Source organism: Capricornis sumatraensis, chromosome 15 (assembly GCF_032405125.1).
Source record: "Capricornis sumatraensis isolate serow.1 chromosome 15, serow.2, whole genome shotgun sequence".
NCBI lineage: Eukaryota > Metazoa > Chordata > Mammalia > Artiodactyla > Bovidae > Capricornis > Capricornis sumatraensis.
In genome coordinates, this window is record NC_091083.1 from 29,270,026 (window position 1) to 29,296,082 (window position 26,057).

General features: G+C 40.5%; 1 protein-coding gene across 1 annotated transcript in view; it reads left to right on the forward strand.

Annotated features, from left to right (window-relative positions):
* The window catches only part of GPR158 (G protein-coupled receptor 158), a 301,443-nt gene that overhangs the window by 217,698 nt on the left and 57,688 nt on the right, over positions 1 to 26,057 (forward strand). The gene's annotated exons all lie outside the window — the stretch shown is intronic.

Sequence of the window (26,057 nt, forward strand, 5' to 3'; positions counted from 1 at the left end):
GTAAAGTTCACCCTGTTGACCCTACTTTAAATTGCAGACAATGCTACTCTTCATAGTACTTTTGATCACTCTCACCCTGGTAATTTCTTTTGCATGGAATTTATCACTTTATATATGAATTTTATTAATGTTATTTCTTATATATATATATATATATTTTTTTTTTTTAATTTTCTGTCTCCCTCCACTGGAATTTAAGTCCACTCCTATATTTCAGCACCTGGAATAGTGCCTGGCTCAACAAATATATTTTGAATGAATATTTTTCAGACATTCTTCATTGATTAACATATACAGTGCAGCTCTTGCCTTATATTATTAATGATGGATTTTCATACCTTTTAAAAGTTATGTTTTACATTTTTATTTATAATCATAATTTTAATTATAAATCTCAAGATCAGGACCATGTCTGTTATGTTGATTTCCAACACAGCACATGAAAAATTCATGGAATTTCAATATAATTCTAACTAAATCTGCTACACATATGCATATACACATATTTGACTGTATAGCTGTATACTTCTGTCTTTATCTTCGTGTCTCTCTGTTTCTAGACCACTATCTTTATCTCTGATTTCACTATGGGGAGGTGGAAAGGAATGTGGACCAATAACAAAGAATCTTCACTTCATGCCCACAAAGTCTTACATGACCCAGCTCCTCTTTACCTCTTTGACCTCATACTGCACTCCTCTCTGCCTCTCTCCCTGCCACAACAATCCTGGCCTCCTTGCTCTTCCTTGAGTGAGCCTGTCATGCACCCACCCTACAGCCTTGGCATTGGTTGTTTCTTCTTCCTGGAGCACTTTTAACCCCCATTATCTCTCTGGTGAACTCCCTCATCATCTCTAAATCTTCGCTCAAATGTCAGTTCTTCCATGAAAGGGACTTAAATAACTCATTATTTTGGAATAAACAGGAAGAGATTAAATAAAAAATTTTGACATTAAAGTGAGAATAAACCACCCCAGTTGCAGAGAATTTCTAATGGCACTAAATGAAAACTGACTCAACAACGATGTAGAGGCAGAAATGTCACAGTTCAGTTGTAGACTAGGGACATGGTGAGTGATCCTGAGAATGCCTTCATAGCAGCAAATGGGGAGACGCCGGGTCTAGCAGTGATGGAGAATTTGTCAGTCAGATGGGGTTTGAGTCAAAAGAGAAGAAATTGTATCTCGGCAGCAATGTCATAACTAAAGCGTGTTTTAGCTTTCTAGTGGAAAAAAGTATGAAAAGGATGACATATCTGTTCATTTCTAATTCCCTTGCCAGAATTTGCAGATTAATGTCTTCGCCCTATGGGAAAAACATGGCAGAAACTCTTTTTTTTTTTTTTTTAATTTTCTTTAAATATTTGTTTATTTGGCTGTGCTGGGTCTTAGTTGTGGCATGCAGGATCTTTGTTGTATCATGCAGAATCTTAAGTTGCAATACATGGTACATGGAATTAGTTGCTCTGCAGCATATGGGATCTTTGTTCCCCAACCAGGGATTGAACCCACATCCCCTTACGTTGCAAGGCGGACTTTTAACCACTAGACCACCAAGGATCGTCCCTCTCTTTTTCAGTTGTTACTGTTTTTCCATACAGAAATGCACTTGAATTTTCCTTTGCAGGCTCAAGACAGGTAAGTAATTAGCTATTTCTGAAGTTTGGTAAGTTTCAGTTAGTAAAAAGGCTAACAAATTTACACTTGAGGTTTTAGGTAATATATGTGAACATGTGGTTTTAGAGAATTTAAGTCTGTGAGAAACATTCTCAGATTTGTCAGACACATATATCAGCAGATTACCACTACTCTGAGAACTTATTCTTGAGCAGTTGACATAAGAAACAATGAAGATACTTAGACAGGTTTGAGAGATAATTAAGAAAATAGCTACAAACAGAATAAAAGTTGTTAATGTTAGAATTAGCAACATGTCCTGAAAAATAGTTCCTCTTCAAAGTTAGTTCTTCGGGAAAAAAGTGTAGAAGACTTAAAAAACACTATAAAGTGCTAGCAAAGTATTCTTCTAAAAATGACAAGAAGATGACATTTTGACAAAGCAAATCACACCTTGAATGCCAGGGACTACACAGTGTCACTAAAGAGTCACAGTTCAATGAAGTGTTAATAGATATATTACTTAAACCAGCAAAAGAGGAAAAATATAAAGTAATAATGCTACCATGAAATTACAGTAATAAAAACTCGATATCAAAATATCCAGGTCCTAGTATAAGTGTGATTGATAGAAGAATTTGGACCTCTTGGACAGGTCAATATGAACTTTTAGGAGAAAAATTACTTTCCTAGAATCTATCAGAGAAGTATGTCAACTTACATGCTTATTTTAGTTATACGTTATCTAAAAGCTGTGATTATGGTATATGACTATCTCTTCATGTTATAATTTCTATAATATGAGGAAATAGACCATATGTTCTGAGAATTTAATCACTATAGGTGTATCTTCATAAATACTGAATGTACATTATTTATGGGAGAGGTCATTGATGATTAGAGGTCTGTGGTCGCCACGATTTGTTTATCCTTAAGTTTTCCACATTGAGATTTATTTTGAATGTCTTCTGTAGGCTTTGGAGATAATATGATTAATTCAAATAAAGACATGTTCAGATGACATCCTAATCCAAACATTACTTTCCGTTCCACTTTGACTTTTTTCGTTCTTCAACTTTGATTTCTGTAACCAGCATCTACTTTTCATAATTCTTACAGAAATGTGAGAAAAAAAATTACTTGTTCTGCTCCATGGTCTTGTCCACTTCACATAGTCAGTCATGCTGTTGGGGTCTGGATGTGACTTCACCACAGCCCCCATACAAGCGCTCTTGTTCTCTGTGAGGAGGGATAAGAGGCTTTGCTCCTGGTACGGATTTTCTCAAAACAATCGCACATTTCACCTTCTGATGTAAAGCATAGCATCTCATCAGATGCTCTGAAATAAAAGACGCTCTATAAAAGAAGAGGTCAAGTATACACAGCCAGTACTTCTACCTGGGAAGTCACAGTGAAGATTACTTATTAAAGGCTTTGAGATCTACAGTAAAAGAATGCATTTAAAACTGAGTGTTTCCCAACTTGCTTGATTTTATTATACTCTTTTCTGTATAACACCTATTAAAATATTTGTAATTAATAATGCAAGTTCCATAATGTTTGCCATAAGGCATACATAATAAAAATCCTATAACATTACAGAAGGATTATTCCATTTATATGGAGTGAAATCCTGTGTTTGTGTGTGTGTCTGTGAGACATGAGCATATGAGATAAACTATAAGAAAGCAGGAGAATGACAAACAAGGATGCTAGTGACCTTGGGTAGCAAAGTAAAGAGCCCATGATCACAGAGGAAGAGGGGAATAAAGGGAATTTTAAGGTAATAGTAATCTTCTTTTTCTTAAACTGAGTGGGTGGATGTATGGGTATTTATTGTATTTATATATGAAATTATATATATGTATGTATATATCAGGATGGGAAATAGTACATGTTTTCATGGCTATGGATGGCCCCATAGAGATGGAAAATGATGTTGCAGAAGTGAAGTGAATATTGTCATTAAGGAAGCCCTTAAGTAGACAAAAGTGTATGGGCTTCAGTGAGTAAGTGGAGGGGTTGAACTTAGGTCAAAACACATCCATTTCATTCATTGTGATAGAAGGAAGGAGGTACCAAGCCTTCTCTTCCATAAATATCAGATGGAAATCAGGGGTCAGGGCAAAAATAAGAACTTGGGACATTTCTGACAATGTGCAATTTTTAGCTACTTCTCTCATTTTCCTATCACTCAGGACTTCACACTAGAGTCAGGTAGTATTTCAAGGCAATTGAAGTCTGGAGCCGTGATAAGTAAACTGCAATATTCTATATATTTATTTTACCTTTTAGCCTCACCGAGTGGCATATGGGATCTTAGTTCCCTGACCAGGGATTGAACCCGTGTCCCCTGCAGTGCCAGTGTGGAGTCTTAACTGCTGGACTGCTAGAGAAGTCCCTAAACTACATTCTAAATTGACTTCCAAGACTTTGTGATAACTATTCCGTGGTTACAGTGGTCTGGCGTCGTGTCTGCCCTCCAGACAGTTGTGTGTGCCTACATGCTGTCATGTCAGTCTCTTTGCAACCCTGTGGACTGTAGCCCACCAGGCTCCTCTGTCCACAGGATTCTCCAGGCAAGAATACTGGAATGGGTAGCCATGCCCTCCTCCCAGGGTTCTTCCTGACACAGGGATCAAACCTGGGTCTCCTGCATTGCAGGCAGATTCTTTACCATCTGAGCCACCTGGGAAGCTGAAGATACTGGCGTGAATCTTCCCAATCCAGGGATCGAACCCCTGTTTCTTATATCTCCTACACTGGCAGATGGGTTCTTTACCACTCACCACCTGGGAAGGCCCAGTTGTACATACCATAACAAAATGACTGTCTTTGATAGAACAGTGACTCCAAATGAAGGTACTGCCTGTCAAGTCCTATTTAGTTCAGTTATGTTTGGATCCATGTACTCTTTGGTGTTGTCATATCAGCTATTCAGTTACTTAGGCTATTTCTGCTATCATAAAGCAAATTGAGAATTTGACCATTGCCTAGTTATTCTAATCTATGTGGACAGATAGTACAGATCTTCAGGACTAAAACTGAATTATCTGTCACATGAACTCAGACAGAGTTTTAATTAAAGATTTTAAGCTGCAAAAACGGATTAAACACTTAATAACCCAGGATTTTGGCCAGCTCTTAAAAACGTTGAGTAGTGCTGAAATTTTTTCCCCTTTACTTGGTCGACCTCTTGACACTTTATTCCACCTTTTTCTGTCTTTCTTTAATAGAATGTTGAAAATAAAAGTTGAATGTGGAACATGGGCAAATTATGCAAGTTTTAGGTAATGTTTAAATGGCATTATTTTCACCTTGGAAATCCTAGCTTTTATGAAATGGCATATTTATTTACCATTAGGTGTCTTCTCAGTTTTCCTTAGGAAAATATAATTATTTCTGTCCCTTTGTATTTGAGAAAAATGAATTCATGATTCAGTTCTAGAAAAAGCCTCATTATATGATGACATGCTACAAAGGTTAAGAAACGGAGTCCTGCATTCAGAGTGCTGAATGTCAGGGAGGAAAAAAGGGAAAAAGGAGGGAGGAAGGAGATTATCTCTTTTATACTTTAATACTGTTAATGCATTTAGCATAAAAGCATTAGTGTGTTAGTATCTAGGCTTCCCTGCTGGCTCAGCAGTAAAGAATCCCCCTGCTAATGCAGAAGACATGGGTTCAATACCTGGGTTGGGAAGATCTCCTGGAGAAGGAAATGGCAACCCACTCCAGTGTTTTTGACTGGGAAATCTCATGGATAAAGAGGAGCCTGGCAGCCTATAGTCCATGGGGTCGCTAAAGAGTCAGACACAACTGAGCAACTAAACAGTGATAACAACAATTAGTATCACAGAATAACTAAGTATTTTGACTCTCATTTCTCCTTAAGTATTACTGTATTCTGTTTGAGTTTATGGCTGAGTTCCTGTGTTTCACTATTATAAGCAACAGTGGAAGCATCAGTTTAATGATAAGGAGAGCTAACATTAATTGTGTGATTTTCCTCTACTCTCCCATATTATATATCCTAAATCTTTTTATGTGTGTATGTCTTCACACACACCACAATGTAACATAGTGCCTGGCAGATAATAAGAATCCAATAAATATTTTTCCAGTTCCCTGTAAACAAGGAATTAAATGAGCCAACAGTGCAGAGCTTTGGCATGACAAAAAGATTCCTACCCTATAATATGATATGAAAGGCTCTGACAGACCATCTTACCAAATATGTGTCTGTGTTTGACATGTTCATAAAATTAGAATTGTTCCTTAACTTTCTGGAGACATGATCGGATTGTGTTAAAGCATTTGTTTCCAGCAAAGTTTAATACACCAGCTAGCGAACATCTTGGGCTTCCCTGGTGACTCAGAGGTTAAAGCATCTGCCTGCAATGTGGGAGACCTGGGTTCGATCCTTTGGTTGGGAAGATCCCCTGGAGAAGGAAATGGCAACCCACTCCAGGATTCTTGCCTGGAGAATCCCATGGACAGAGGAGTCTGGTGGGCTACAGTCCATGGGGTCCCAAAGAGTCGGACGACTGAGTGACTTCACTAGTGAACATCTTAATTCTTAGAATTTACTTATGTGATCAGTTTTAGGCTTTATTGTGAAATGGTTAAGACCCTGGACTGTGTAGCTATTGAAACTGACACATTGGCCCTTTGACCTTCAGTTCAGTTCAGTTGCTCAGTCATGTCCGACTCTGCGACCCCATGGACTGCAGCATGCCAGGCTTCCCTGTCCATCACCAACTCCTGGAGCTTACTCAAATTCATGTCCAATGAGTCGGTGATGCCATCCGACCATCTAATCCTCTGTCGTCCCCTTCTCCTCCTGCCTTCAATCTTTCCCAGCTTCAGAGTCTTTTCAAATGAGTCAGTTCTTTGCATCAGGTGGCCAAAGTATTGGAGTTTCAGCTTCAGCATCAGTCCTTCCAATGAATATTCAGGACTGATTTCCTCTAAGATTGACTGGTTTGGTCTCCTTGCTGTCCAAGGGACTCTCAAGAGTCTTCTCCAACACCACAGTTCAAAAGCATCAATTCTTCAGTGCTCAGCTTTCTTTATAGTCCAACTCTCACATCCATATATGACTACTGGAAAAAACAAAAACTAGATGGACCTTTGTTGGCAAAGTTCCATGTCCAGTTCTAACGGTTGCTTCTTGACCCATGTATAAATTTCTCAGGAGGCAGTTCAGGTGGTCTGGTATTCCCATCTCTTGAAGAAGTTTCCACAGTTTGTTGTGATCTACACAGTCAAAGGCTTTGGCATAGTCAGTAAAGCAAAAGTAGATGTTTTTCTGGAACCCTCTTGCTTTTTTGATGACCTAACAGATGTTGGCAATTTGATCTCTGGTTCCTCTGCCTTTTCCAAATCCAGCTTGACCATCTGGAAGTTCATGGTTCATATACTGTTGAAGCCTTGCTTGAAAAATTTTGAGCATTACTTTACTAGTGTGTCAGATGAGTGCAATTGTGCGGTAGTTTGAACATTCTTTGGCCTTGCCCTTTTTTGGGATGGGAACGAAAACTGACCTTTTCTAGTCCTGTGGCCACTGCTGAGTTTTCCACATTTGCTGGCACTTTCACAGCATCATCTTTTAGGATTTGAAATAGCTCAACTGGAATTCCATCACCTCCACTAGGTTTATTCGTAGCGATGCTTTCTAAGGCCCACTTGACTTCACATTCCAGAATGTCTGGCTCTAGGTGAGGGATCACACCATCATGAGTATCTAGGTCATGAAGATCTTTTTTGTTCTTCTGTGTATTCTTGCCACCTCTTCTTAATATCTTCTGCTTCTGTCAGGTCCATACCATTTCTGTCCTTTATTGAGCTCATCTTTGCATGAAATGTTCCCTTGGTATCTCTCATTTTCTTAAAGAGATCTCTAGTCTTTCCCATTCTATTGTTTGCCTCTATTTCTTTGCACTGATCACTGAGGAAGGCTTTCTTATCTCTCCTTGTTATTCCTTGTGTGACCTTAGGTGATCGATGTAACCGCTCTGGACCTCCATTGCCTCATCTGTAAAACGAGGATAATGAAAGTATATTTGGATGCTTTTATCCATGCAGAATGCTTAGAATAGTGCCTGAGACATATTATATGTGTTAGTTGACAGTCCGTGTGTGCTCAGTCCTGTTCAACCGTATAGACTGTAACCCACCAAGCTTCTATGTCCATGGGATTTTTCCAGGCAAGAATACTGGAGTGGGTTGCCTTTTCTTCCAACAGGGAATCTTCCCAACCTAAGGATCGAACCCATATATCCTGTGTTTCCTACGTTGGCAGGCGGATTCTTTACTATTCAGCCACTTGGGAAGCCCCAGTTAACAGTGTAACATATCCTAAAACAGTGGTTCTCCAACCTCGCAAGCATCAGAATCACCTCAGGGGCCTTAAATCCCCCATTTTGAGTTTCTGATTGCCTAAATCTGGGGTTGGGTCGGAGAATTTGCATTGCAGATAAGTTACGAAGGGAGCTGATGCTGCTGGTTCCTGGTCCTTGAGCCACATTTTGTAACCATTTGGCCTAGAGGAGGGTTTTTCAAACTGTGTTTGGTGAAGGAATAGATTCGTTTGTACTTGTTCCTTTTGTTTATTCTAATCTGTGGTAAACAAATTCTTGGTAAAATACAATAAATATGAATTTCTAAGAAAGCGAAATTAAAAAAAAGATATTTCAGTTTCCCAGTTGATTTTGTTTTCAGATAAATGTGAACTTTTTGTTCATACCTACTTTCAAAAAGGGAGAAATTTCATAGTAAATGAAGTGAATATGTGTACATTAATGTTTCATGTTAGGCTAGTGCCTTCTGGTATTTCAGCAGTCCTTTCTTTTACCCTATTTTAAATGGGGATTGGGGCTTCCCTGGTAGCTTAGATGGTAAAGAATCCGCCTGCAATGCGGGAAACCCAGGTTCAATTCCTGGGTCGGGAAGATCTCTTGGAGAAGGGAATGGCAACCTACTCCAGTATTCTTCCCTTGAAAATTCCATGGATAGAGGAGTCTGTAGGGCAACAGTCCATGGGGTCACAAAGACTCTGACATGACTGAGTGACACATATGTTTGCTTTCTGCATGGGGATTAATTTATTTTTCCATAATTTCTTTCCAACATCATTTGAAAATTAAAAGACCGTTTACCTCCTTGATTGTAAACACTGGGGTTTTACTCCCTCAACACCCACCATCTGTTGGACTTGCACAGTGGATCCAAACTAGGAAAGTGCCTGTTTTCTCATTTTGCAGTCTCACCCGATCCATTTTACTCATACAAGATAAGTTACTGCTTGGCTTTCAGTACAGTGTTTGATTTTGCTGTAAGTTTTGACAAAAAGGGAAAACAGACTTCTTCTGACACCTACTTAAAACTCCAATTCAAAAGAATAGAACTGTATTTAAATTAATTAAAATAAGGAAGCTTCCCATATGCCACATGAGTTCTCAATGTAAAATAAACTAAACTAAAAATAAAAATTTAAAGAGGTAGTACATATTGTGAATATGTGAAAACTCGAAAGGTAGGTATAAAAAAACATGGTGCTATTAGGATTAGATAGGTGCCAGAGTCAGGTCTAGCTGCAAGTACCCAAGGAACATACGTAAGAGGAGAACCTTTAGAAAGCTCTAATTTCTTTCTCCCATAAGGAGAAGTATGGGAGTGACTCATTCAAAGCTAAGTTGCATTTCACAATTACAGGGATCCTGGTTGATTTATTCCCTCTATTCCTTCCAACCATTACATCTTTTCCAAGGAAGCAGGCAAGAAGAATGGGGACAGAGGAGGGAATACTATACCTCTCTTCCATTTAATGTGATTCATCAGAATTTAATGACATGGTGTTGACTTTTAAAAAAATGCACATGAGAGTTGTGGGTCAAATTTTATTTGGGGCAAAATGAGGACTATAGCCCAGGAGACAGCACCTCAGATAGCTCTGAGAAACTGTTGCAAAAGAATAGAGGGGGAAGGTCAGTATACGTGTGATTTTCATGAAGGGGAGTACATGCAATCAAGCACATATTTTTGCAGAAGGTTTCTGCTGGTCACAAGGAACAGTTGTCACTATGAAGGATTTTAGTGCTTTTCTAGGTATGAGGAGATTCAAGAATTGGGCTCATAAAATTGGCTCCTGAAAATGTCTATCTAAAGACCTGTTCTGCCAGGTTTTCCCTGAGCACAGAGTGCCTCATTTCTGCTCTCCACCCTGAACTTCTTTTAGGTTCTATTCATGTACAGCAGCACATGACTGAATCCTTGTAGAGGTAGATGGCAAGTGCCAATTTGTAGCTGACAGTGGTCACCCTTAGCTGCAAAGAAGTCTGGGAAATGGTCCTCCATCTGAGCAGTCGTGTGCTCACCTGAAGAACTGGGAGAAGGAAATTTGCCCATTGTGAAATCTCATCTCTGCCATGCCTGTTTTTTATCTTCTTTTAGTTGCTGATTCATATTTTCTGCATTTTGATGCATATATATAATATCTTTATAAAAAATAAGTGAAAGCACTTTTATCTCTGACTCTGCCTAACTCTGCATAACTTTTGGAGAGAGAACTAAGGTTGCTGAGGTACCGATTATGTAACTCACAACACGGACTTCACCTGGTGAAAAACTGCCTGTCACTATTAATTGTAATCTTTATATAGCTCTTCCTTCTTGTTTCTTTCACTTGCCTGGAAAGAAAGTAATTATGTAAGAGATGTGATTCAGACAGGAAAAAAAAGTCCTTATTTAATCCATGAGGGTATTAGATAACTAAAAGAGGAATTTGGGCTTCCCTGGTGGCTCAGGGGTAAAGAATCCACATGCCAAGGCAGGAGACTCAATCCCTAAGTTAGGAAGATCCCCTAGAGAAGGAAATGGCAACCCTTTCCAGTGTTCTTGCCTGGGAAGTCCCATGGACAGAGGAGCCTGGCTCTACTGTCTGTGGGATCACAAAAGAGTTGGATACAACTTAGTGAACTAAACAACGAAGAGGGACTTGCCTAAGGTGGATTTTCTAATAAGACTTTTCTGTTGATAGCTCAATTCCTTTTAGGGTGCACTCATTTCAATGGCTCAGAAACCTTTGGAAGTTATTTTAAGCTATAGTGTAGGCACAGTAAGTATAGTGTGCTAAATCTGGGAGAGAAAAAACTGTAGTTTTACTCTAAGCTTTGTTCCCTTTGCTATGAGGTTTATTTTTTGTTTTTAAGGAAAGATAATGTTGCCACAAATTGCTAATTTCTATGTATAACAAAGCTTAAAATTTATTGGAAGTCAGAGGAGAAAAGAAGACAGGAACTTTTGTTGGCCTGATATCCTAGCTATAATGAAACAGAAAAATTTTTCTTCCAAGTGATTTTTTTTCAAAATGGTATAAATACCTACTGAAATTTGTGCCTGTCTTGGGATTAGAGTTATCTCAAACTGGGAGAGTTGCCCAAGAAGTTTGTTTAAGGAAGCTTCTCATTTTCAACTGGAAATTTTATCTGCATTAGGGGTAGGACTGACTTTTAGCAACTGGTGGTTATCATAGTATACATTGAGTCTTAACCTGTATTTCTGTTCACATTCCACACTTCTAATTTTTCTTCAGTCACTATGTAATTGGCAGTGATAAGGTTCCATACTGTGTAGGGTGATGGTAGGAATTTCAAAAATATTAAGAGGACGTATTTTGAGAAGCTATTTGCAGACAGTTCATAGATACTATGGAACACTGATGAGGTCCTGCATTTTTAAAGAATATAACAGTTACAGGCTGCAATGCTACTTCAAATAATGATCCATCCCTGGTAACTCCCTACTTCTCACCTCTACCTGCCCCCTCTTCTCTTCACCTGTTTAAGTTTTCATTATCCTTCCGCCTGTCCCCAACTTAGACTTCAGTTCCCAGGGGGAGACTTCTTTGAACTGCTTTCTTCAGTCACCTTCCCTTTCTTCACCTCCCCCCACCTGAATTCTGTATGCAATCAAAGCAGCATTTAAAAACAGTGGAGAGAGGAGTCTTCAGTGCATGCTGTTGAGACAAGGACTTCTATGTGGAGAAAATGAGATCAGATCCTTACCTCACACCACAGACACACACACACACACACACACACACACACACAATATCCAGGTAAATTGGAGATAAAAATATGAAAAATTTAAAAATTAGGCTGGTAGGATAAAATATAGAAGACTATCTTTGTGACCTTGAAAAGATTTCTTGACTAATATACAAAAAGGAAAAACCATTAAAGCAGACTTTTTTATCATCAAAATTCAGAACTTCTGTGTGAAAAAATACATAGAGACAAGATAAAGTAAATCCAAAGAAAATTTATAGATGAGGAAACCCAGTTGGGCAATATACATGTAAAGCGATGCCTAACCTCAGGGGCAATTCAGGAAATGCAAATGTGGGTAGAGATACCATGTCACATCCATCCGCTGTGGGGATATGTGGAAACCAAACCGAACTTCTCACTTGCTGTATTTGTATATGTTAGGACCAAACTAGAGCCAGGACAGGCTCTAAGGGGCAGGCTAGGCCTGAGGTTTAGTCTCTAGGAAAGCTGAGGCACTGGGAACTCCCACAGGCAGTGTAGCTCGACCAATCAGAAAAAAATCCCCATAGCCCCCCGCCTGCGCCAGACCTGAGCCAATCCAGATAGGGATGCGAGGTTTAAAAGTCCCGCACGCGTGTATGGTTTAGCCAATCAGCTATGCTGTTACAGAAGCAAAAAACCGTCTGTATAAAAGTAGATGTGATTCAGAGCTCGGGGCTCTCGTCAAGACTCCACTGCGCTGGATGAGACCTGAGCCCTAGCTGGAGCTAGCAATAAAACCCCTTTGTGCTTTTGCATTGCTGTGAGCGTCTTATTCTCTCAGTCTTAGGAAACCGGACCATGGGCATAACATATACACAGCCACTTTAGAATGCAAATTGTCAGCATTTATACAAATTTTTAAAATATACATTTTTGCATATATACCTGTAAATTATATATGATATGCATGCGTGGGTGCTAAGTTGCTTCAGTCGTGTCCAACTCTTTGCAACCCCATGGACTGTAGCCAGGCAAGAATACTGGAGTGGGTTGCCGTGCCCTGCACCAGGGGATCTTCCGGATCAGGGATCAAACCTGAGTCTCTTATGTCTCCTGTATTGGTAGGTTCTTTACCACTAGGGCCACCTGGGAAGTCTGTATATGATGTACAAGTCCCAAATACCCTTTCTAAATATATACTTTAGAGAAAGACACTTGCTTATAAGTAGAGTTGCTTAAGGATGTGCCTAGTGAAAAATCTGTCAGGGGGTACACTATAATGTTCACCAATTTGGAAAAGAAAATAGATACATTTTCATTTTAGAAACTTTGGAAACCAAAGAAAATCAAGGAGAATTGAGCTTTGTGAGATTCAAGGTGTATTTTCAATGTGGATATGTATGTTGGGTCTTCCCAAGTGGCATTAGTGGTAAACAGCCTGCCTGCCAATTTGGGAGACAAGAGATGCAGATTCGATGCCTGGGTCGGGAAGATTCCCTGGAGGAGGGCATGGCAACCCACTCCAGTATTCTTGCCTGGAGCATCCCATGGACAGAGGAGCCTGCTGGGCTACAGTTTATGGGGTTGGAACGAGTTTGGCACAACTGAAATGACTTAGCACTCACATGGATGTATTTGTGTGTGTGTGTGTATGTGTGTGTGTGTGTGTGTAAACTGATCATGACAACCAGTTGTATTTTATTTCTCTATATACCCTTGTGTGTGCCTTAGTCACTCAGTCATGTCTGATTCTTTGTGAACCACTGGACTTTAGCCCACCAGGCTCCTCTATCTGTGGAATTCTCCATGGCAAGAATACTGGAGTGGGTTGCCATTTCCTTCTCCAGGGGATCTTCCCGACCTAGGGATTGAACCCAGGTCTCCTGCATTGCAGGCAGACTCTTTACTGACTGAGCCACAGGGAAGACCTCATATACTCTTGTAACAGAGACTTTATCGTTCACCAAATATCCATGTGTTTCTTCACACTTTCCCATTCTCCTTTGCAGTAAGTGTGAGAGTCACATGAGTAGACTGGACAATGAAATTGTAAAAATTCACAGTGATTTGTAAAATTGATGGAGCCAGTGTGTCTCCTTTGTCTTTCTGTTTCTCTGCTGTGATACCTTGAGGACATGTTTTCTACATGGGGTGGCTGCAGGATAAAGGAGGACTGCCTGAGACAAACTGCACTTTGTAAGAGTGAGAATAGATTCTTTTAAGTAACTGGAGTTTCTGAATTCATTTCTTTCTGCAGCTTAGCCTTGTTGAACATTGACTAATATCTCTCTCTGAATAAATATACATTTCACAGCCCAGCCTGGCAGTTGATAATGACCTAAAAGAGCAGGATGGGTGGTGGGATGGGATGGAGGCACAAGAGGGAGGGAACATACACATATATATAGTGATGACCGATGTGTGATGTTGTATGGCGGAAACCAACACAACATTTTAAAGCAATTATCCTCCAATTAAAAATAATAATCATAAAAATTTTTTAAGGAAAAAATGTTCCAAAAATTGAGATAAATTGTCATTTATCACTCACTATAGTCCACCTTCCCTGGTATCTCAGATGATAAAGAATCCACCTGCAATGTGGGAGACCTGGATTTGATCCCTGGGTCGGGAAGATACCTTGGAGAAGGAAATGGCAACCCACTCCAGTATTCTTGTCTGGGAAACTCTATGGACAGAAGAGCCTGGCAGTCCATGGGGTCACAATGAGACACAACTGAAGCAACTAAACACACAGCGCACATAACCCACCTAGATTCTCCCTACATTCCTAAAAGTACTCAGGTTTATTCTGTAAATTTTCTGGCACAAAGACAGAAATATAGATCAATGGAACAAAATAGAAAACCCAGAGATAAATCTACACACTTATGGACACCTTATCTTTGACAAAGGAGGCAAGAATATACAATGGAGTAAAGACAATCTCTTTAACAAGTGGTGCTGGGAAAACTGGTCAACCACTTGTAAAAGAATGAAAGTAGATCACTTTCTAACACCACACACAAAAATAAACTCAAAATGGATTAAAGATCTAAATGTAAGACCAGAAACTATAAAACTCCTAGAGGAGAACATAGGCAAAACACTCTCCGACATAAATCACAGCAGGATCCTCTATGATCCACCCCCCAGAATTCTGGAAATAAAAGCAAAAATAAACAAATGGGATCTAATTAAAATGAAAAGCTTCTGCACAACAAAGTAAAATATAAGCAAGGTGAAAAGACAGCCTTCTGAATGGGAGAAAATAATAGCAAATGAAGCAACTGACAAACAACTAATCTCAAAAATATACAAGCAACTTATGCAACTCAATTCCAGAAAAATAAATGACCCAGTCAAAAAATGGGCCAAAGAACTAAATAGACATTTCTCCAAAGAAGACATACAGATGGCTAACAAACACATGAAAAGATGCTCAACATCACTCATTATTAGAGAAATGCAAATCAAAACCACGAGGTACTACTTCACACCAGTCAGAATGTCTGCGATCCAAAAGTCTGCAAGCAATAAATGCTGGAGAGGGTGTGGAGAAAAGGGAACCCTCCTACACTGTTGGTGGGAATGCAAACTAGTACAGCCACTATGGAGAACAGTGTGGAGATTCCTTAAAAAATTGCAAATAGAACTGCCTTATGACCCAGCAATCCCACTGCTGGGCATACACACCAAGGAAACCAGAATTGAAAGAGACACATGTACCCCAATGTTCATCGCAGCACTGTTTATAATAGCCAGGACATGGAAACAACCTAGATGTCCATCAGCAGATGCATGGATAAGAAAGCTGTGGTACATATACACAATGGAGTATTACTCAGACATTAAAAAGAATACATTTGAATCAGTTCTAATGAGGTGGATGAAACTGGAGCCAATTATACAGAGTGAAGTAAGCCAGAAAGAAAAACACCAATACAGTCTACTAACACATATATATGGAATTTAGAAAGATGGCAATCATGACCCTGTATGCAAGACAGCAAAAGAGACACAGATGTGTAGAGCGGACTTTTGGACTCAGAGGGAGAGGGAGAGGATGGGATGATTTGGGAGAATGGCATTGAAACATGTATACTATCATGTAAGAAACGAATCACCAGTCTGTGTCCGATGCAGGATACAGGATGCTTGGGGCTGGTGCATGGGGATGACCCAGAGAGATGTTATGGGGAGGGAGGTGGGAGGAGGGTTCATGTTTGGGAACGCATGTACACCCGTGGTGGATTCATGTCAATGTATGGCAAAACCAATACAGTATTGTAAAATAAACTAAAAATAAAAATTAAAAAAAATTAAAAAAATAAAACATATTGCTTATTATCTCCCAAGAGTGTGTTATAAGTAACAAAAGAGTTACTCTTTCTAGCCCACTCTTTTTTCATCCTTTTGTCTCAGATTAAATACTACCTTGAAAAGAAAAATGGTTTCATATTTGAACTCTTTAAGTTCTTTCTCAGTGCTCAAATCCAGGGATCCAGAATCTCCAGGATCTAATTAATGTCTGATGATCTGAAGTGGAGATGATATAATAATAATAATAGAAATAAAGTGCACAGTAAGTGTAGTGTGCTTGAATAATCTAGAAAGCCATCCTCCACCCCTTGGTTCATGGAGAAATTGTCTTCTGCAAAACTGGTCCCTGGTACCAGAAAGGCTGGGGACTGCTGCCCTAACCCAGAACACTACAGACTTTTGGACTGGGCTTTATCTGATAGCTCAGTTGGTAAAGAATCTGCCTGCCATGCAGGAGACCCCCGGTTCAATTCCTGGGTCAGGAAGATCCACTGAAGAGGAATAGGCTACCCACTCCAGTATTCTTGAGCTTCCTTCATGGTTCAGCTGGTAAAGAAGCTGCCTGCAATGTGGGAGACCTGGATTGGATCCCTGGAATGGGAAGATCCCCTGGAGAAGGGAAAGGCTACTCACTCCAATACTCTGGTCTAGAGAATTTCATAGACTGTATATGTGTAGTCCATGGGGTCGCAGGAGTCAACATGCCTGAGCGACTTTCATTTTCACTTTATCTGCATATGGCCGAGGGTCTTTGAACTTTTAGTACAAAGAAGAGATAAGGGCAACAGACTGAGACATTTCACATGAAAGGATGAAAATGGAATTCATCATAATGTACTTCTCTTAATGACCCTATAACATGATAAAACGATTCAACCTATCCAATCAATTAAAATATTAGCTTTTTCTGTTTTGATACTAAATATACATTCCCAATATAGTAAATCTGTCTTTAGAAGAATTGTTTTCCTTAATTTCTCTTTCTGTTTTTTAAAAAATATTTGAAAGTGATTTTTTAGATTTGAGTAAAAATTAGCATTTACCAAGAGTAAAATTACAGTAACTACAAAAACCATCACACACAGAATTGCAACTGAAGAGAAAACCATATTCCTAGTATATTTTTGAGAAAAACTTACTGACTTACAACCCTTTTACAAAGAGAGAAGTTTGGGGTGTGTTCATTGTTGAATCAGAGGTGCCTCTGTTGAGGCCTCACTGAAGAGCTGGACTTTGAGAGGTCCCCTACTGTGGGGCCTACTTGAATACAATGGCAGTTCTCTGCCTTTGTCCCCTGGGGTCTGACTTCAGCATTACTCACTCAGTCCCTCTTCCTTTTCTATAACCCAGTGCCATTCTGTTCAAAGTTTTTCTCTTTGCTCAGCTAAGCCCCTTGCTGCTGTTTGTAAATGTCACTGCTACAAGAAGATCATCTTAAGGTGTTTTCTGAAAGAATTTTTTTTTTAAAAAGAGTTTACTGACTAAAGGCACTCTGAAGGGTAGTTTGGGTAGGGGGCTATTGTTTTTTAACCTCTCAGGAGACCATTTGAAGACAGAGCAGGTCCCAGGAAACTGACTAGACTTGTTGGATGGATAAACCTGGAGCGGAAGAACCGCTCCTCCACTGATGGAGGCTCCTGCACTGTCTAATGCAGGCAGCTGGCTTTAAGAAACCTTTCTGTCATGGACTTTTCAGCATCAAAATTGGGAAATTATTTAAGCAGCAGTAACCATTTAGGCTAGTGAAGTAATCGTCTGTAATCTAACCAATAATTTGAATCTCAAGGCTGTGAAAACATATTTTTGTGACAGTTTGGGCAGCTTGAGATTGTTTAGTCAGAGTTGATGATATAGATGACTTTTGACTGCTTTCTTCTTTATTCACAGAAAAGTATATGGAATGATTTTGTAGTTACTTGTTTATTGTATATTCAAAGGGAGTACACTTTGAATAAGTGTTGCATGGTGAAATAAAGTGGGAAAGTGTTGCGTGCTGAATGTCAGTCCCTTCCTAGTGACTTTAAATGCATATTGGTATAAGTCAGCATTTACAGATGCATTTGATCGCAGAGTAAGGTAGGAAGAATACAAACAGAAGTTTTTATTAAAATAAACATAGCAAAAACTATTACCAGTCAGTAGGACATCTTAGAGAGAACTTGCAATTTGATGAAAGGGAGGTTCTAACCATGTTTCTGAAACAGGAGGTAATATTATCAGAGAAGTATTTCAGTATTAGTTTGTAGACAGATTAGAAATATTAGTCAGTCTGTTGGGATTGGCCAATATTGCCAATTCCATTAAGTATCTCTTCGGGTGGAATCTAGATGTGAGTAATTAAAAAAAAAAATACATTTGTTTGACTGCCCTGGGTCTTAGTTGCTGCCTGCAGGATCTTTAGTTGTGGCATAAGGTTGGGCCTGAGCAGCAGCAGCATTTTAAACACCCTCCAGATGATTCTACTGTGCACCAGAGGTCGAGAATCTGTGAAACGAGAATTTACGTGTCATGTACTGACAGTAAAACTACAGATGTTTACACAATATTGGCACCAGCTTGAAGCCCAGCGATCTGACTAATATTTGTAAACCTGGACTCTCTGTGTCGAGATTTTAGTTTGCAGTTTAGCAGAAGTATTCTATTACATGTGACTAATAACCCTCCCACGATCTGTCACCTGGGCAGCGAACCATTTTTGAATTTGGGATTGTGTGGGAGGTAAATAGGGTCGCCTTGCTTTAGTACAGTCAGTACTTATAAGATGTTGGAATGTCATCAGGCACCGGATTGCAGAACTGTCAGATTTGTGTCAAAAGGCATTACCTCCTGGCATGCAGACTGGAGAGCAGCCAAACATTTGCTCCAGAGCTTTAGGGACCCTGGAAGCCTTCAAGGTCTGGGGATGACCTTCCTCTTGGGGCCTAAGGAACCCCTCAGGGGTGACTGAGATATTTCAGGTTTGGAGGAACACAGAGTTGAGCTCTCAGGAATTTGGGTAAGTGGGAAGTGCAGAAGCATCTGAATTCTATGGAATTATTTTCATTGTAGCCTGAAAATGGACTCAGCAACAAGCTGATAAAACTGACTAGGTTTCATTTCTTTTCCTTCATCTTTTCCTGAAAGTTTTTTGATGTTATTAAAATTGTGGAAGACTTTTATTTTACAAATGAGAACTTGCAATTCAAGAGTCTGGAAGAGGTTCATTTATGAATCAATGAAAGGACTGTTCACCTGCCCTGAAATACAGTGGGATCTGCCCTTCTGCACCCAGAAGCTCCAGTCCATCTTGCACAGTCTCCTTAATGAATGCTCTGCCCCACCCTTTAGAGGGTGATCTATCAGGACTTCCCTGGTGGTCCAGTGGTTGAGACTTCGCCTTCCTATACAGGGGTATGGGTTTGATCCCTGGTCAGGGAGCTAAGATCTCACATGCCTCATGGCCAAAGCAAAACATAAAACAGAAGCAATACTGAAACAAATTCAATAAAGATTTTTTGAAAATTGTCCACCTTTAAAAAAAAAAGTTTAAATGTCAAACCTCAGCCATTCAAGAGCCTGGGATGTTGCCACCTGTTCTCTGAAGATCATATGTTGTTTGTTTCTTCCTCTTGTGTATTTCCTTCGGTGTGAATTAGTTCTCTCTCTGCTTTTGAGGATGTGGTAATTAACAAGAGACTGGACCCTGTTCTCAAGGAGCTTATTATCTAGTTTAGGAGATAGGAAATAAGCTTGACTAATAAATAAATGAGGATTTGGGGGAATGATGGATGCTGTGGAGAGTATGAAATAGAGAACATGAGACGATCACTCTGGGAGGTGGCATGTGAGGTGAGACTCAGATAAAGAGAAGGGGTCCTTTTAGTGAACAGCCACAGCACCCCAGGGAAAGAGAGGACCTGGAGGCAGGAACAGGCTTTGACATGTTTGAGGATCAAAAAGAAGCCCAGAGTGGCCTGAACACAGGAAGTAGGGGCAGAGCTCAGGAGGCAGCAGGGGCTGAGTTATGCAGGGCTTTGCTGGCAGAAGGAGACTGAGCGGTTTCCTAGTTCAGTGGGAAGCCTTCAAAGCCAGTAGGTCGGTTGCCTGCACTTGATTTGATTTGAGCCTCCAATTACCCAAATTTTATTTTAAGCAGAATGAATCCATTTTTTCTTGAGATCAGACATCTGAATTTTCTTTTAGCTCCATATTAATCTCAGGAGGATTAGTACTGTTTTCTCAAAGGAAGATGTGTGAGAAACATGTGGTTGGATTCTTGCCCTTTACCTCTGGGAATGATTGAGTTTGTGGTCTGCAGGAATCATTACTTCAATTGCATCTGATTTACTGAGAGCTGGATATTTGAAAACCTTTATTTGATAAAATTGTGTTCCCTATGTACTGCAAATAAATATGGAAGGAAATACTGGTGTGGGACCTTCTTCGGGTTTTAGATGCTATTTGCTCTTAATTTGATGATCTGCTTTGACTTTTTCAAAACACCTGGGGATCACCCCATGCCTTCTGGCCAAAAAAAAAAAAAAAAAAAACGAAGTGAAAGCATAGATTAGATTCCTATCACTTTTACTAAAAATCAGACAGGACTGTTACAAAGTCACTGTAGAATGCACACATAATAACCTTTACACAATTATTTATATGAGATGATCAGTCTTAACTAAATGATCAGATACTTATTTGTTCGGTTTTAAAGCATAAATGCTGGTGGATTTTTTTCTGGATGTTTCCTTTGTCAACACACAGAACTGGTTAGGCTCACATTGAAGCAGATGCATGCCTTTAAATCTTGAAGCAGTATAAACTGTGTGAAGTGACTGATAAATGAACAGACCTTACAACTGCAAAGTTATTGCACATGGCAGCTTATTGGCATATAAATTAAACTGCTGCAAGGTAGGAGAATGGAAGAAAAAACGAGGTTGCTGTGTGAGATCAAATTAATTCTGGAATCATTTGGACATTTTATTTCTCTGGAAACAGTTTGCTTGGAGATCTCCAGCTGTGTCTGGCATCAGTTCACATTCACATTGAAGGAAAACGTGCTTTAAGACTTGACGTTATCCAGCACACAGGGGTTTCAGTCTGTCATGCACAGAGATAGATGCATGCTTTGCGGAAATCACTTCTGGTAACAAGCAGCAAGCCTGAAAGGGGCAGAGGGAAGAGTGGGAACCCAGACTTGCCCTAGGCAAACTGGGCAGCAAAAATTCCCCTCGTCACAGCTCAAGAAAGAGTAAGTCGGGGTTGCTTTGGGGAGAGGATAACCGAGGAGAAAGAACGTTATTGTTGTCACAAAGTCATGTCTGATTCTTGGTGACACCATGGACTGCAGCACGCCAGGCTCCCCTGTCCTCCACCGTCACCCGGAATTTGCTCAGATTCATATACATTGAGTCAGTGATGCTGTCCGATTGCCTCATCCTCTGTCACCCCCTTTTCCTCCTGCCCTCAATCTTTTCCAGCATCAGGGCCTTTTCTAAGGAGTTAGTTCTTCGTATCAGGTCACCGGAGTATTGGAGCTTCAGCATCAGTCCTTCCAGTGAATATTCAGGGTTGATTTCCTGTAGGATTGACGGGTTTGAGGGGAGGTTAAAACCAGGCAGTCCTGGGGTTTCTAGCAGTGAGCCTGCGCAGCCACACGATTCCACAAGGGGGCGCACAGCATCATTCCTGCTGATCCTCTGAATCTCTGCTCAGATGTCTCTCTTCGAGCTACCTTTCCTGACCATCTTACCAAAACCCTCTCCTTTCATTATTTTCTCTCACTGACCCTAGTTTGTTTTCCTTCACGACCTTTCAAAATCATTTGTCTTTTTATCTGTGCTTGTGTGTATATGGTCTCTCTCCTTCTCTAAATTAAACACAATTTACAGGAGGGCCGAATCCTGGTTTTTGTCAGTATATCCCCAGCAGTGCACTCAGCACTTAAGTCTTCCTGGCAGACAGTAGGTGGGGAAGACATTTGTTGAATGAATCTATAGAGACTGGAGGAAAACCATCCAGAAATGGCTGTGGACTCGGCTGTAGCTCCTGTCTGATAGAGAGATGAACATTCCATACTCAAGCAGGCTTAAACCTGTGGGAGGTCAGGTTGGAGAGGATGCCTGCCACGACCTCATCAATCGTCCTAATATTCTATGACTGAGACTGAGGAAATCTTAGCTTTCCTTTTAGTGTTGAGAGAACAGGATCCCCTGTAAAAGGAGCTGTCCAACCTGCCTGGCACATACGGAGCAGAGCCAGGGTCTGAACGGTAAGACCAGGTGCTGTGTTTCCTTCCATCTTATCTTCTGACCCTGCCCTCCATGTACTGGGCTCTCCCAACAGCTGCAAGCTATTATATTCCCTGCACTAAGTACCAGGGACCCGTCCCTAAGTTCTGGAAAGCTTCAGCCTCCATAACTAATTTGCCGACATTGCACCCCACCGGGAGCTGCTGTATCACACACCCTTTGCCCTGGAAGGTTTCCAGCTCTGATTACTTCTTCTTGCAGTGAGACAGTATAACCCAGGGAGAGTCCCAGAGAGGGAATGCCTGTGTCTAAGAGTATTTTCAGCTTCCCCTAAGACAGAGAGGTAGGCTTATATAACCTCAGAACAGTCATGATTTTAAAAATTAACTTCAGAACAGATTCAAGTTTATATAGCCAAAGTGTTTCCACAGTAAACTGCCCTACCCAGGACTCTAGGCAGGGGAGAATGCTCCCATGTATCAAGCACCTACCATGGGTCAGACATGCTACGTATTAATAGATTGTCCCGTATACGTTGAACCAGGGTAAGTGTAGGATCCAGCCAAAGCTCTGAGTGACGCTCTCATTTAGAACCACATTTATAAAGTTGCCCTAGTACTAGTCTTGTGACTGAGGGTTAGGGTGGGACCACTTGGCAGCCTGGTAGTTCTCCAAACACTGAACATAAGCTGGCTTGTTTCCCTGCCCCCAGAAGGCAGTGATCTCCCTTACTGTTGGCAGTCTTCCAGTGTTGGAGGACTAATGTGCAAAATTTAGTACAACATGCAGGACTTCCCTCATGGTCCAGTGGTCAAGAACTCACCTGCCAGTGCAGGGGACATGGGTTCAGTCCCTGGTCTGGGAAGATGCCACGTGCCACAAAGCAACTACTGAAGCCTGCATGCCTTAGACCCCGTGCCCTGCAACAAGAGAAGCCGCAGCAATGAGAAACCTCTGCTCCACACTAGAGAGAAACCCCTGCTTGCCCCAACCAGAGAAAAGCCTGCATGCAGCAACAAAGACCCATCACAGCCAATAATTAATAAATAAAATTGAAAAACAATAAAATTTTATAGAGATATATACAGAATAACGAAATAATGAAAATTGTTCAGAAATTAAAACGTAGCAATTTATTATAGGAATCAAGAGAAAAAGAAAATTTGGTAGGAAAAAAAATAGATATATCCCATATGGTTTTGTAGTTTCATGAACTGACTAGAATGGATCAAAAATTTGACTTGGAACTTGCTAACAGCTAACACAAAGTTGGAAACACAGTTATACAATTAGGAGTTTCTCTGTGACAAGAAGGCAAACTGATCATATAGTGAGTCCCAAAGATTCTCATGAAGACTGCTATTGTTCTTTTATATTCCACTGACAAATGCAATAATGAATTTCTTAGAGGTATTTCTGAAACAGTCATCAATTAAGGCTAAGAGGATGACAGCTAAAATGCAATTCAGCAAGATCTGTAAGGCCTCAGCCAATGTACAAAATGCACAAAACTATGAGTGTTTGGGCGCTGATCAGAGCCTTATTTAAGATACTTGGGAGTTTCATCAGTTCAGTTCAGTTCAGTCGCTCAGTCGTATCCGACTGTTTGCTACCCCATGAATCGCAGCACACCAGGCCTCCCTGTCCATCACCAACTCCCGGAGTTCACGCAGACTCACGTCCATTGAGTCAGTGATGCCATCCAGCCATCTCATCCTCTGTTGTCCCCTTCTCCTCCTGCCCCCTATCCCTCCCAGCATCAGAGTCTTTTCCAATGAGTCAACTCTTCGCATGAGGTGGCCAAACTATTGGAGTTTCAGCTTTAGCAATAGTCCTTCCAAAGAAATCCCAGGACTGACCTTCAGAATGGACTGGCTGGATCTCCTTGCAGTCCAAGGGACTCTCAAGAGTCTTCTCCAACACCACAGTTCAAAAGCATCAATTCTTCGGCGCTCAGCCTTCTTCACAGTCCAACTCTCACATCCATACATGACCACAGGAAAAACCATAGCCTTGAGATGGACCTTCATTGGCAAAGTAATGTCTCTGCTTTTGAATATGCTATCTAGGTTGGTCATAACTTGCCTTCCAAGGAGTAAGCGTCTTTTAATTTCATGGCTGCAATCACCATCTGCAGTGATTTTGGAGCCCCCCAAAATAAAGTCTGACACTGTTTCCACTGTTTCCCCATCTATTTCCCATGAAGTGATGGGACCAGATGCCATGATCTTCGTTTTCTGAATGTTGAGTTTTAAGCCAACTTTTTCACTCTCCACTTTCACTTTCATCAAGAGGCTCTGTAGTTCCTCTTCACTTTCTGCCATAAGAGTGGTGTCATATGCATATCTGAGGTTATTGATGTTTCTCCCGGCAATCTTGATTCCAGCTTGTGCTTCTTCCAGCCCTGCGTTTCTCATGATGTACTCTGCATATAAGTTAAATAAGCAGGGTGACAATATACAGCCTGGACGTACTCCTTTTCCTATTTGGAACCAGTCTGTTGTCCATGTCCAGTTCTAACTGTTGCTTCCTGACCTGCATACAGGTTTCTCAAGAGGCAGGTCAGGTGGTCTGGTATTCCCATCTCTTTCAGAATTTTCCACAGTTTATTGTGATCCACACAGTCAAAGGCTTTGGCATAGTCAATAATGCAGAAATAGATGTTTTTCTGGAACTCTCTTGCTTTTTCCATGATCCAGCGGATGTTGGCAATTTGATCTCTGGTTCCTCTGCCTTTTCTAAAACCAGCTTGAACATCAGGAAGTTCACGGTTCACGTATTGCTGAAGCCTGGCTTGGGGAATTTTGAGTATTACTTTACTAGCATGTGAGATGAGTGCAATTGTGTGGTAGTTTGAGCAGTCTTTGGTATTGCCTTTCTTTGGGATTGGAATGAAAACTGATCTTTTCCAGTCCTGTGGCCACTGCTGAGTTTTCCAAATTTGCTGGCATATTGAGTGCAGCACTTTCACAGCATCATCTTTCAGGATTTGAAATAGCTCAACTGGAATGCCATCACCTCCACTAGCTTTGTTCATAGTGATGCTTTCTAAGGCCCACTTGACTTTACATTCCAGGATGTCTGGCTCTAGATGAGTGATCACGCCATCGTGATTATCTGGGTCGTGAAGTTCTTTTTTGTACAGTTCTTCTGTGTATTCTTGCCATCTCTACTAATATCTTCTGCTTCTGTTAGGTCCAGACCATTTCTGTCCTTTATTGAGCCCATCTTTGCATGAAATGTTCCCTTGGTATCTCTAATTTTCTTGAAGAGATCTCTAGTCTTTCCCATTCTGTTGTTTTCCTCTATTTCTTTGCGCTGATCACTGAAGAAGGCTTTCTTATCTCTTCTTGCTATTCTTTGGAACTCTGCATTCAGATGCTTATATCTTTCCTTTTCTCCTTTGCTTTTCACCTCTCTTCTTTTCACAGCTATTTGTAAGGCCTCCCCAGACTGCCATTTTGCTTTTTTGCATTTCTTTTCCATGGGGATGGTCTTGATCCCTGTCTCCTGTACAATGTCACGAACCTCAGTCCATAGTTCAGCAGGCACTCTGTCTATCAGATCTAGGCCCTTAAATCTATTTCTCACTTCCACTGTATAATCATAAGGGATTTGATTTAGGTCATACCTGAGTGGTCTAGAGGTTTTCCCTACTTTCTTCAATTTGAGTCTGAATTTGGCAATAAGGAGTTCATGATCTGAGCCACACTCAGCTCCCGGTCTTGTTTTTGTTGACTGTATAGAGCTTCTCCATCTTTGGCTGCAAAGAATATAATCAGTCTGATTTTGGTGTTGACCATCTGGTGATGTCCATGTGTAGAGTCTTCTCTTGTGTTGTTGGAAGATAGTGT